Source organism: Zonotrichia albicollis, chromosome 2 (assembly GCF_047830755.1).
Source record: "Zonotrichia albicollis isolate bZonAlb1 chromosome 2, bZonAlb1.hap1, whole genome shotgun sequence".
NCBI lineage: Eukaryota > Metazoa > Chordata > Aves > Passeriformes > Passerellidae > Zonotrichia > Zonotrichia albicollis.
This window is the reverse complement of record NC_133820.1, coordinates 65,211,515-65,222,859: the sequence shown is the minus strand read 5'-3', so window position 1 is coordinate 65,222,859 and position 11,345 is coordinate 65,211,515.

The following is an 11,345-nucleotide window of genomic DNA, read 5'->3' as shown; positions in this document are numbered from 1 at the left end:
GCGGAAACGCGCTCCGAGCGTTTGGTTCCGGCCTAACGCAGGCCGGCTGTGGGGCCAGGCCTCGCCTGGTGCAAGGGGGCACTCGGGGTTTTTCTGGTTCTTTGTTTCTTTTTAATTGATAAAATAAAAATACATTAAAATTAAAATATTAATAATTAAAAGTAATTTACTCACTAAATAAAGCATTTTGAGTGCATGACAGCGGGCTCACTTCATGAGAGCAGATAGCTGTATTTATTTCACAAAACAAGCGCTTTAATTATGAGCACAGCTAGAAAGAAAAAAATAAAAGAGATCTCTGTTGTAACAGCAGTGGCTGTAATATGTGTCAAAATGAGGAGGCTGTCTTGTTTCTGCTGTGCATTTACTGACACAGAGGTGACCTCCCAAGGTCTCCTGACAGCTCCAGAGCACAAAATCAGTCAATGAAGTTGAAGAAGATCTCTGGGATCATCGAGCCCAACCTATGGCCTGACAGCACCATGTCAGCCAAACCATGGCACTGAGTGCCACATCCACTATGAAAAATGCATGTATTTTATGATTGGCTTTTTGCAAATATTAAAATGAATATTATATGTGTTGTGTTAGAATGTAATGATGTATTAATTCTCTTAAGTACTGTGTTAAATATAGTTTTAGGTTATAAAAATTGTTAAAATAGAAACTAATCTATGTAAGATGCTTTGTTTAAAAGAAAGGACTTGCAGCGAGATAGCTGCCATAGGACACCTAAATATTTCAGAGAAAAAAAATTTATTGCCCTCTTATCAGAAGAAATTAACTTCTTCCCGCCTCGAAGGTGCTGGTAAGATTCAGAGGAAGATGTTGACAATGACCAGACAGAATCCTGTGTTTGAATGGAATTTATGCATCATGTATGAAGTGTATGAATAACAGGCTATTGCTTTTAAGGGTTAATCCTCTGTTAACCAGGGTCCTTTTTCGGGCTTGTGATGCCCAGAAAAAGGTACCCAGATGTCTGTAACTCTTTGTGTCTATTTTATCATATGGTCCTAATTGAGTTTATCCAGATTATTATTACTCTAATTGTGTTACTGTTTTTTTAACCATTTTATTACTATTAAATGTTTAAAAATGTTAAAAACAAGTGATTGGTGTTTTTCACATCCAGTCTTTCATTAAGCACCTCCAGGGATAGGGACTCCACCACCTCCCTGGGCAGCCCATTCCAATGCTCAGTGACCCTCTCTGCAATGAAATACCTCCTAAGGTCCAACATAAACCACCCCTGGTGCAGTTTAAGATTGTGACATCTCACATTGTCACTTGTCCCATCTGAAATGCTGAGGTGCAGCAGAGGGATGTCTGTGAGCTTTTCCAAAGGACGGAAAGCGGGCACACAGATCAAGGTAAGATGCCATGGAGAGAGGATGACTAACAGTGCATGAAATATAATAACTAGTCCACAGATATTATATAATTTGAAAAATGTGTATTTTATGACTGGCTTTTTGCAAATATTAAAATGAATATTATGTGTGTTATGTTAGAAAATTATGCTGTATTAAATTTTTTTAGAAGTGTGTTAAATATGGTTTTAACATAATGTTAAAATAGAGACTATTCTATGTAAGATACTTTTTTTTAAAGAGAGGACTTGCACCAGATAGCAGCCACAGGACATCTAAATCTTTCAGAGAAAAAGAATTTATTTGTCTCCTATCGAGTTCTTCCCACCTCACTCAGCCCTGAAGATGCTGTTAGCATTCAGAGGAAGAAGCTGACACTGACCAAACAGAATCCTCTGTTTGAATGGAATTTATGCATCATGTATGAGATGTATGAATATGCAACAGGGTATTACTTTTAAGGGTTTATCCTCTGTTAACGGGTGTCCTTTGTTGGGCTTATTTTGTCCAGAAAAGAGGTACCCTGTGTGTAACTCTTTGTTTTTATTGTCTCATATTGTCCTAAATCCTAATTGTCCAGATTTTTATTATTCTAATTATATTACTATTTTTATAACCATTTTATTACCATTAAACTTTTAAAATTCTAAAAACAAGTGATTGGCATTTTTCACATTTAAGAAGACATGGGTTCCACCGTGGTATTAGTTGTGAAAACATCACCTTTCCATTTGTCCGGTGGTGTGTGGTCAAAACCCAAAGATTCAAGCAGTAGCTTAACTCTTCAGGAGTTTGTGGATTTCACATTGCTCTTCTGAAGATCCTTCCTGAAAATAACTGCAAGCAAGTCAAGTAGACATTGCCTTTATGTCCAAGGTGGAGCACTGAGCTTCTGAATTCATTAATTATTTGTTCTTTTAGTCTGAGTAATTTACCTCAAGGAACAACTGTGTGACCAGAGCCCTTGAAATCTTAGTGTGATGGAGACAGTGATAGGATATTTTGCTATTTAATTTTTGTTTGTTTGTTTTTTTGCTTCCTCACATGGATTCTCTACATAAAAGAACAGCTTTTCTGAACAGCCATGTAGTGCCTTGTTTCTATTCTTGGCTAGTCAGCAAGAAGGATTTCAAGCATTTTCAGACACGTTGTTTTCCTTAGTTTCTGTTTCTCATCTACCCTATTACACTGATGTTATCTCCTTCTAGATGTCCTTTACTTCTGACTAAGCTTCCGGGAGCCAGGATCTCCCTTCTCCATGTCAGAAGAGATAAAACAGCCTGCAGTCATCACAGGTGTAAGCAATTAATATTTAAACATGTCAAGAAAATCCTATAATTAGAAAGATCCCCTCCCACCTATAAGCTGGATGTTGTTAGCTGTTTGAACAACGCTTCAAATGTTGTTAACCTGATGGATGAGTTGACAGAGTGAAGGCACACCTTGAAGTCAGAAAGGCTCCAACATCTGAAACACAAGTGTCAGATAAGTCACAACCATTGCCAAGTCTTGTCCAACAAGTTATACCACAAACATACAAGGAGCCAGAAAGAATTCCCTATATTAGTTGGTACATGCATTTTCTTTTGAAGCAACCAGTTCTGTTTTCAGATGCTTCTTCATGGGTGTGCATTTCTTCAAGAATGTGTTTCCCAAGCCAGAATGCTTCCAGCTAATGTAAAACATTGGGCTGACAGGAACCAATGGAGTTTTGAAACAACATGTGTTCATCTATGCATGTGTTCTTTTGAAAAAATGAGAAGAAATAATCAAGGGAGCACTTTTTTACCTCTCACAAGTCTAAAAGCTGTTTGTATGAGGATACCAGTGCTTATATCTTGTTCATCTTTTAGGAATATTAGATGCAGCTATAGAAAGAAATCCTCTCTTTTTCTGATACGGATAATTTCTGAAGGATAGATTTTTCCTCAGAACAGATTTTTTAAACAGAAATGTAAATGTGACTGCAACGAAGTCACCATCTAGACCTCAGCTGGTGTGCCACGTCTTATATTCATCACAAAAGTGGATTTGGCATGACAATCTTACCAGTCTGCTTGCCCATCAGCAAACATCCTGTTAAATCAATTGGATGTACACTGTGGAATAAAATGCTTGGGATTTTGTGATCTGTAACTCCCAGAAGGTACTTTGATTTCAGTGATCAGTTTCTGTGTGACAATGTGTATTGTGTGTAATTTACACCACTGCAAGTTCCCTTACCAAAGCTTGACACAGCAGTAGAACTACTGGTGTCAGTAAAGAAAGGCCTGGCACAGGGTGTTCTGTTAATTTGCTTCATTCCTTACTGTGGTGGTTTCTGGTTTTGTGGGCTTTCCCTCTCAGACAGCAAAACTGTTTGACAGCTGTTCCTGCTGTGCAGCTGGTGAAAGTGCTCACAAACCACTCATTTGGTGCACAGACAGGAGCACAGCTCAGCCTGAACACAACCAGAACAAGGTGTGGTCAGGAATGCCACCTGCTGTCTACCTAGCCAAAGCTAGTAAGTGCTGCTGTACTTTCAAATGCTTGGGAGTAAATGTACTCTCTGAACACAAAGGCAAAAAAAGGTTTGTAGTAGCAATCTGAGTTTGTTCCACAACAGGCTAAGTAGCAATAAAACTTCAGTTGATGAATAGGTTGACTGGGGTCAAAGACATGGCTGGATGTATTTCCCTACCCTGTGACAAAAGAGAAGTGACAGAGCAGGACATAAAGAAAATGTTTTCTGAAACACAAAGAAGAAGGAATAGTTCTTGTTATGGGTGTTGTCATAGACAAATGAGAGTGAGAAAGGAAAATTTCTGTGATGAAGGAAAAAGAAAATGTACAAATACATTAAAAGAAGGGAGGGAGGGAGGGAGGGAGGGAAGGAAGGAAGGAAGGAAGGAAGGAAGGAAGGAAGGAAGGAAGGAAGGAAGGAAGGAAGGAAGGAAGGAAGGAAGGAAGGAAGGAAGGAAGGAAGGAAGGAAGGAAGGAAGGAAGGAAGGAAGGAATGGCTAATGCAGAACTTGCCTCAGTATGATGCACAGAGCACACAGGAATGGGAAGCATTATGAAGTCAGGGATGTGAAAGGTTGTATAGCAAATGCCCATTATTAGTATCTATTATACTGTTTTCTTACAGTACAAAAGATAAAAAGAATTTGACAGTGCTATTTTACATACAATTTACAGGTCCTGCAGTGAAGAAGACTATCTGAAGGAAGCTGGCCATGATATATTGCTGCTCAACTATGTCAGCCCTTTGGAAATATTTGCAGCCCTTTATGCTTACATCCTTATAGATGACCAGGTGAGTGGAACTTGGCTCTGCCAGGCTCTCCACTACACACAGCATACTCCAAAAGCAATCCACCACTGCCTTATAATCTTCACTAGTTCTCTGCCATGAAATTATTCCTTGGCCTGCTCTAGTATTTTGATGTCTTTTTGTGCTAAGGTTGGACTAGAAAATCCAACAAATAGGCAGGAGCACATGAAAATGTTCTGTGTCTTTAAGTCAATTAGAGCTGGGTTTTTTAATTATGTATTTTCTTAGAGGCTAATATTGTAGACTCTTTTCACCAGACCAAACCAATCAATTTCCTGAGCTAACCTTTTTTCAAAAAACTCAGACATTACTGACATCATCTGGAAATTGAAAATATGACACTGTGAATGATTTGGCCAAAGGTCACCCTGACAGCAACATGTAGTCATGTAGTCTGTGTCCCTTGAAGGTCCAGGAGAATGTACAGTTCTGAAGTTTTAGGTTAGCTCATGCTATCTCGCTTGAGGATTTATTGCCATGCCTCACACTCAGCAGTAGTGACTCTAATGTATGTGATGCTGAATCAGCCGCCTGGCTGAGGAGCTATAAAACTTCTGTTTGTTATAACTCACTGAAAAGATAACACTAGCAGTACAGTGTGCACTTTAATACATACCAAACCCATGAAATCTTCCTGTTCATCTCCTGCTAAAAAAACTCAACCATTGATTTCAAGGGAAGCATTGTATCAGCAAAACTAATAGGGTTTAGCCTAAATTTATTTGATTCTCGAACATTGCAGAATAAAGGACTTTTCTAAGGAGATGGCTGTCCAAACTATGTGGCCACATCCCTGGCAAGGTCAATTACATTGGTCATGGCACTGACACTCACTTCAGTTAGGGCCCGAATTTCACCTCAGAAAAAAACCCACATGGTTTAGATCATGGAGCCATGAGAAATATCTGCTTGTGGCTGATGAACTGCATCATCTTAGTGAGACCACATCTCTGTGGCTTAAATATAAAGCTTATCTTCCTTTGCATATGCTCACTAGTATGCTTACCATGACAATAACAATATAGCAAAAAAAAAAAAGAAAAGAATATTTTTGAAAGAAGAAAATACAGACAGGACACATGAAAAATTATAATGATGTGTGCCAGCCTTGCTGACCTATCTCTTCAAGCAATGACTGTCTGCTGGCAAAAAGTCTCTGGAATGTGTTCTGTTTTATAGGTGAAATAAAAATAACCCCAACAACTGAACAAAAATTACAACTATTCACCATCAGACAAAAAAAGAGTATCTTTCATTATGTCCTGATCTCAGCTGAAATCAATGTCTAGCAAAGAAAATCTAGAGAATGAAACCTAAATTACTGGGCAGTGCCCTCAGATCAGCTGAATACCAAAAGTTTCTCTATGAGATCATGACAGAGTCATGATGTGGCTCATGACAAGCCAAAGGTAGATGTAATAAATTGCAAGAATGACTGCATTGGAAAAATACCTTTGGAGTTACTACATCAGCAATACAAGTATTGACAAAGACTGCTGCAAACTTTGACTCCAACTGCTGTGTTTTAATCCAGGCCTGTGGATCAAACATCCGTGTCTTATGGATCTCTGTCAAATCTCTTAGTGTTTTCCCCCTTTGACTTTTCTGGTATGTTTCTTATGAGCAGGCTCTTGTTGTGAAGAGCATTGTCTAGGTCAGGAGCCTAGCCAAACAATAGCTTAAGGCATTGCCTTAAGCCCCCCCAGCATTTTTGTTATTTCCAGAACCCAATCACTATGGTCACTTTGTTTTCAGAGTTCAAGTTACTGAAGATGTGTGATAAATGTAGTATATATTTCTGTCATTCAGGATGTGTACAGGACTCCAAGATAGTATAACTCCACTTGGCAGGACAAGAGATGCATAAATGTAGAATTAAATGCATTTCTGCAGCCCTTCTTTTCGTCCTCTTTTAATTGCATTGACTGGCTGGTCTGTGTTTTGAAGCCAATTTTAATTTTCCAAAGCTCCTTTTCAACTCCTGTTGTACAACTTCTGCCCTCTTGCCCTTTTTGCACCTACACACACATACTTCTTCCATGCAGGCAGGGTAGTATGACAGGTTTCTCCCAGCTCGTGGCAATTTCTTTACCATAGTCAGTATCCAAAGTACAGTCCTGAGTGTTAGTAACTGCTCTGCTGGATCTGGTAGCTGTTCATTCGGATGTAGTTGCATGAGATGATAGAATTCTCAGCTTGCTAGCCCAGCAAATCCTGCACAAATGTTGTAGTGGCATTGAACAGACAAGATTGTATGGTCAGGGACATCTGGCATGTAGAAACTCCTTTTTAAATGACAGCTAACAATTTTGTCAGGCAAAAGTGTATCTGGAGCCATGAGCATGCAAGGAGCTCTTGAGGGTAAAAGATGTAGTGGGACATGAAGCAAAAATTGTACAGCTTCACCACAGAAGCCATTGTCTTGTGAAAGAGCACTTGAGGGATGTTGCTAGTAAAAGTTGCAAAAAGCGTGTTGATGATCACAGCAATTTTCATAGCAGTAATACAACATCAACCTAATTTTACAGGTATGGTGTCATAAATAGCTTTTCCTAGCGCTCGTAACCATTCTGTTTGGGTGACTTTAATGGAACTTTATTGCTACTTCAGGAGAAATAAGTTTCCAAAATGCCAGAAGGTGCACTCTCAGACATCTGTCAGGAGCCTAGCCAAACAGCTTCCCTGCAACTCCGGTGTGGAGCTACCTGGTGCATTTGGATTTGATTCTTTCTGTAAAGTTGACTCAGAAATGTCATCTAGGCTTGCCTCAACCATTCATCTTTGTGCGTCAGCTCACAGAGCCCTTCCAAAGCCTTGGCGAGATGCCATCACCCTCAGAGATGCCGGAGAGCTGCTGTGTATAAAAATAACTTCTTACTTAATGCCTCACACTGGTTGCAGTCACTGCTGTTGGCTGCGAATTGCAAACAGTTTCTATTCAAAGATCTGCTCACCTCCAGATGAAATACATTTAAACCTTCAGTTTCTTGCTGAAATGACCTGGCATCCCTTTCTGGTGGTCATTTCTGCCTTCATGGCATTATTACAGAGCTAGCATCCCCATGACTGATGCACTGGAAACAAGTAATTTTGTCCACAAGGGCAGGCAAGTGTTGTTTCTAAACTTTGGTGTATGTGGCTCATATTTATCCATTTACAATCTGAAACAGTGGAGATGGAGTGAGTCTCTGCCAAAAACTGGCAGTCTGATGGTGACCTAGTGTGTCCTGGGGTCACCAGTGGGCTGCAGGACATCGGAGGGAGCATGGTGATGGGCTGGGTGGTACTGGTGTCGCTCTGTGGCTACACTGGAAGAAAAAAATATTTTGTGTTTGCTGCTTAGATGAGAGTTTTGACAAAGCAGGAGTTCTGTGTTGGCATCCACTGCAGCTGACTTGGTTGGTGAGGCTGGGTGTACAGAATGGTGTCAACAGCTTTGTGAAGCACTCACATTCCCTGGCAGAAGCTCAAGGAGCATTTCCAGCAACCTCCAATTACAGTACTAATTACAAGAGATTATCAAGTTCCCCAGAATAGACCCCAAGCTCCCTTTTGCATGCAAACTAGCAGCAACTTTCTTGTCCAAGCAGGTAAAGCTCTCTTCAGAGTATCATCAGTCTGAATGTGCATCACTCATCACTGTCAACTTTCTTCAAACAATGCCATCGTAAAATATTGTTGTGCATGCAGAGCACATGCCTGTCAAAAAGCAAATGTCATGTTGAGTGAACTGCTAGTCTAGAGGTTTTGAAAGGATATTTTTATGTTAATTTTGATGATTAGAGGCTTCTTTCTGCTTCTGTCCCATACATGTCCTTTTATGTGATAAAGTCTAGAGTACTAATAATGTAGGCAAGGTAATATCTCAAAGAAAATCATCAGGTGCTTTAACCAGATTGCAGTGCTAACTGGCAAAATGAACATATTTGTGCCTCACTGAAGAAAGCTTCTGACAAGAAATGCCCATGCTGGCCTGGAGCTAGACTTTCCTTCTAATGGTAAAAAAGCAGAGGATTTTGCTGTGATGTAATTGCTGATCCATAGCTGATATAGTGATATAGGGAGCTCTTAAGTGGCCTGAATCCATTCTTGCTGTCTTCAACTTGAATATCCAAACACTTGCAGACAAAATTAAGAACTTTTAGAGCACTACATCTCAACAATCTTCTAACCCCTAAAAGTCAGAGGTAGACCCCATAGCTAACCATCTACCCAGAGCATGGAAAGAAAGACACTCCCAGAATGCAATTCATCCTCAGATTCCTACCCAGTCTTCTCATCTGCATAGAAAACTTGTGCACTGGACTGTTAAGTAGACACTTTTTTTACCCCTATTTGTCTGACAGTGACTTTTGACTTCTCTGCAAATAGTTCTAAGAGTATGACCCAGCTTCAGTACTGTGGAAATGAAATACTGTGTTTTTTACCCCAGGTTCTCCTTAGACTCATGGGGAAAGGGGTAAAAAACCCAGGGGGTTTGATGTTACAATTAAAAAATAAAATGTCTTCTTTTCACAGCAAAATGATCTAGTTGGTGCCTGTAGGCATGTGACATATCATGGAGATGTTTATCATTTTGGATGACATCTCATGGACTTGCCACTTGAAAAGGTAGAACTGCCCAAGGGTTCATTTAATTTTTGCACCTGAATCAGAAAAAATGTTTACATTTTCATTCATAAATCAATGCTGCAGTCTAGTTCATACCTGCTACTTCTGTTCTCTCTTCTCCTGTGCCTCTTCTCTTTGTCACCTTCTCTCCACCTTCCCATGCAAATCACTCTCTCAGAAGTATGTGTTTCACTCTGTCATAGACATGCCCACTTGGAACGCATTATTCACCTCCTCAGATACCAATATTTATCTAAATTTCTTTTAGTGTGATGGGATTTGGACACAATTTCTGTCAGTAGTGGAGATATGCCAGCATACTACCACAAGGATACTGGCTTATGTCTGATTCATTGAGTAGCTGTTTTACAAGTGACTTGAGTGTGAGCAGGAATACATATGTTGAGCTCCATTTTCCAAAGTGTCAGGCACTGTCTTGAGGATATACCTAAGTTCTTGGTGATTCATGGACAGAATTTCTGTGTTTTATGAGGTTGAGCCAAAGTTTCTTTATTTTTTTTCAGTCACTGAAGTTAACAGAAGCCCTCATGGATGGGTATTGCAGCATGAATTAACTTCAGTTGAAGAAACAAGATGGTTGCAAAGGAAGAAGAAAGTAAATTCTTACTGCATCAATAAGAGAGGAAGGATTCATTGCCTTTGAGAATTTGAAAGAAGAGGATAAGAATTAATTCCCTTTTTGTCACTGCCTCAGCCCTATTCTGACTCATTTTTCTGCAAATGTCTGAAGACTCAAGCAATGGGCAGTTCTTTAAAATGCAGAGCTAGCACAGAGTCCTCTCTACTCAAATATGGAAATGGCTTAGCAAATATCTAGTTTCTCTAAGGCCAGCTTATGGTGTATACTCGAGTAAAGAATTTTTTCCTTAAAAAAAAAAAAGTCCTTGTTTTAACAGGTAATTTCTCTTGAAAATGGTAAACTGCAAATTAAATGCAAAAAGCAATTAATTATTGAAATTGTAATATCCTTGTAAAGGTTAAGAGGTAATATAAATGAAGTTCCTGTGAGCACATTAATGGAATTACTATCTTCCCCCTTATAAGTGGTAACTGTAATGACCTTGCTAATTAGCTTTTTCATCAGGAAAAGGAATATTGAAATATGCAGTTATATTGCAAAAGCACAATCTATGAGTAGGTTATTTGGTTACAATATAATATCGAGAGAACACTCTGGGTGCTGAACCTTCCCAGAGATGGTTAAGAGATCTTCCCAGAGCATGTATGGGAGATGAGTGAAGTCCCCACAAACCAAGAGGAGATGATTACTGACCTGCTATGGCAATTAGACATGCCTGAGTTTATGAGCCCTGATGATCCACCCCAGAGTAGCGAGGGAACTCGTGAAAAGGACTTGCCAAACCATTCTCAATCACCAGCAGTCCTGGTTAACTGTGGAAGTTCCAGCTGACTGAAAATTAGCAAACATTACACACATCTACAAGAAGGGTTGGAAGGACACTCTGGGGAACTTCAAGCCTATCAGCCTGACCTTGGCACCAGGAAAGGTTATGGAAGAGATATCCTGGTTGCCATTACATGGCCATGCAAGACAACCAGGGGATCAAGCTCAGCCTACATGGATTTACAAAAGGCAGGTCCTACTTGACCAGCCTGGTCTCCTGTGTCTATACCTATATATGTATTATAGAGATGTGTATATAATCCATATATCTGTCTTATAAATGCACATATATACCCATGTGGGTATATGAATGCTATATACATACTGGATTTACTAAGCACAAGCCTTTTGGAGAGTCGTAAAAAAAGGAGCTTGTTTCTTCCCCCACTGAGAACATGTTTTGGACATTGGTACACTGGAAGTGAGTTCTGTTTGGGTTTCAGCTGACAAGAACTGGCATTACAATTCTTCTGTGAATGAATGTCTGTGAGATTTCAGGAGTTTCAGGTTTGTGGAGTCCCTGAATTCTGTACAACCCTCAGGGTGTGATGGGGAGGGGAGGAAATGACCTTCCATTTGGAAAATGAATCGGCCATTGTCCCCAACTAGAGGATTTTCAGCT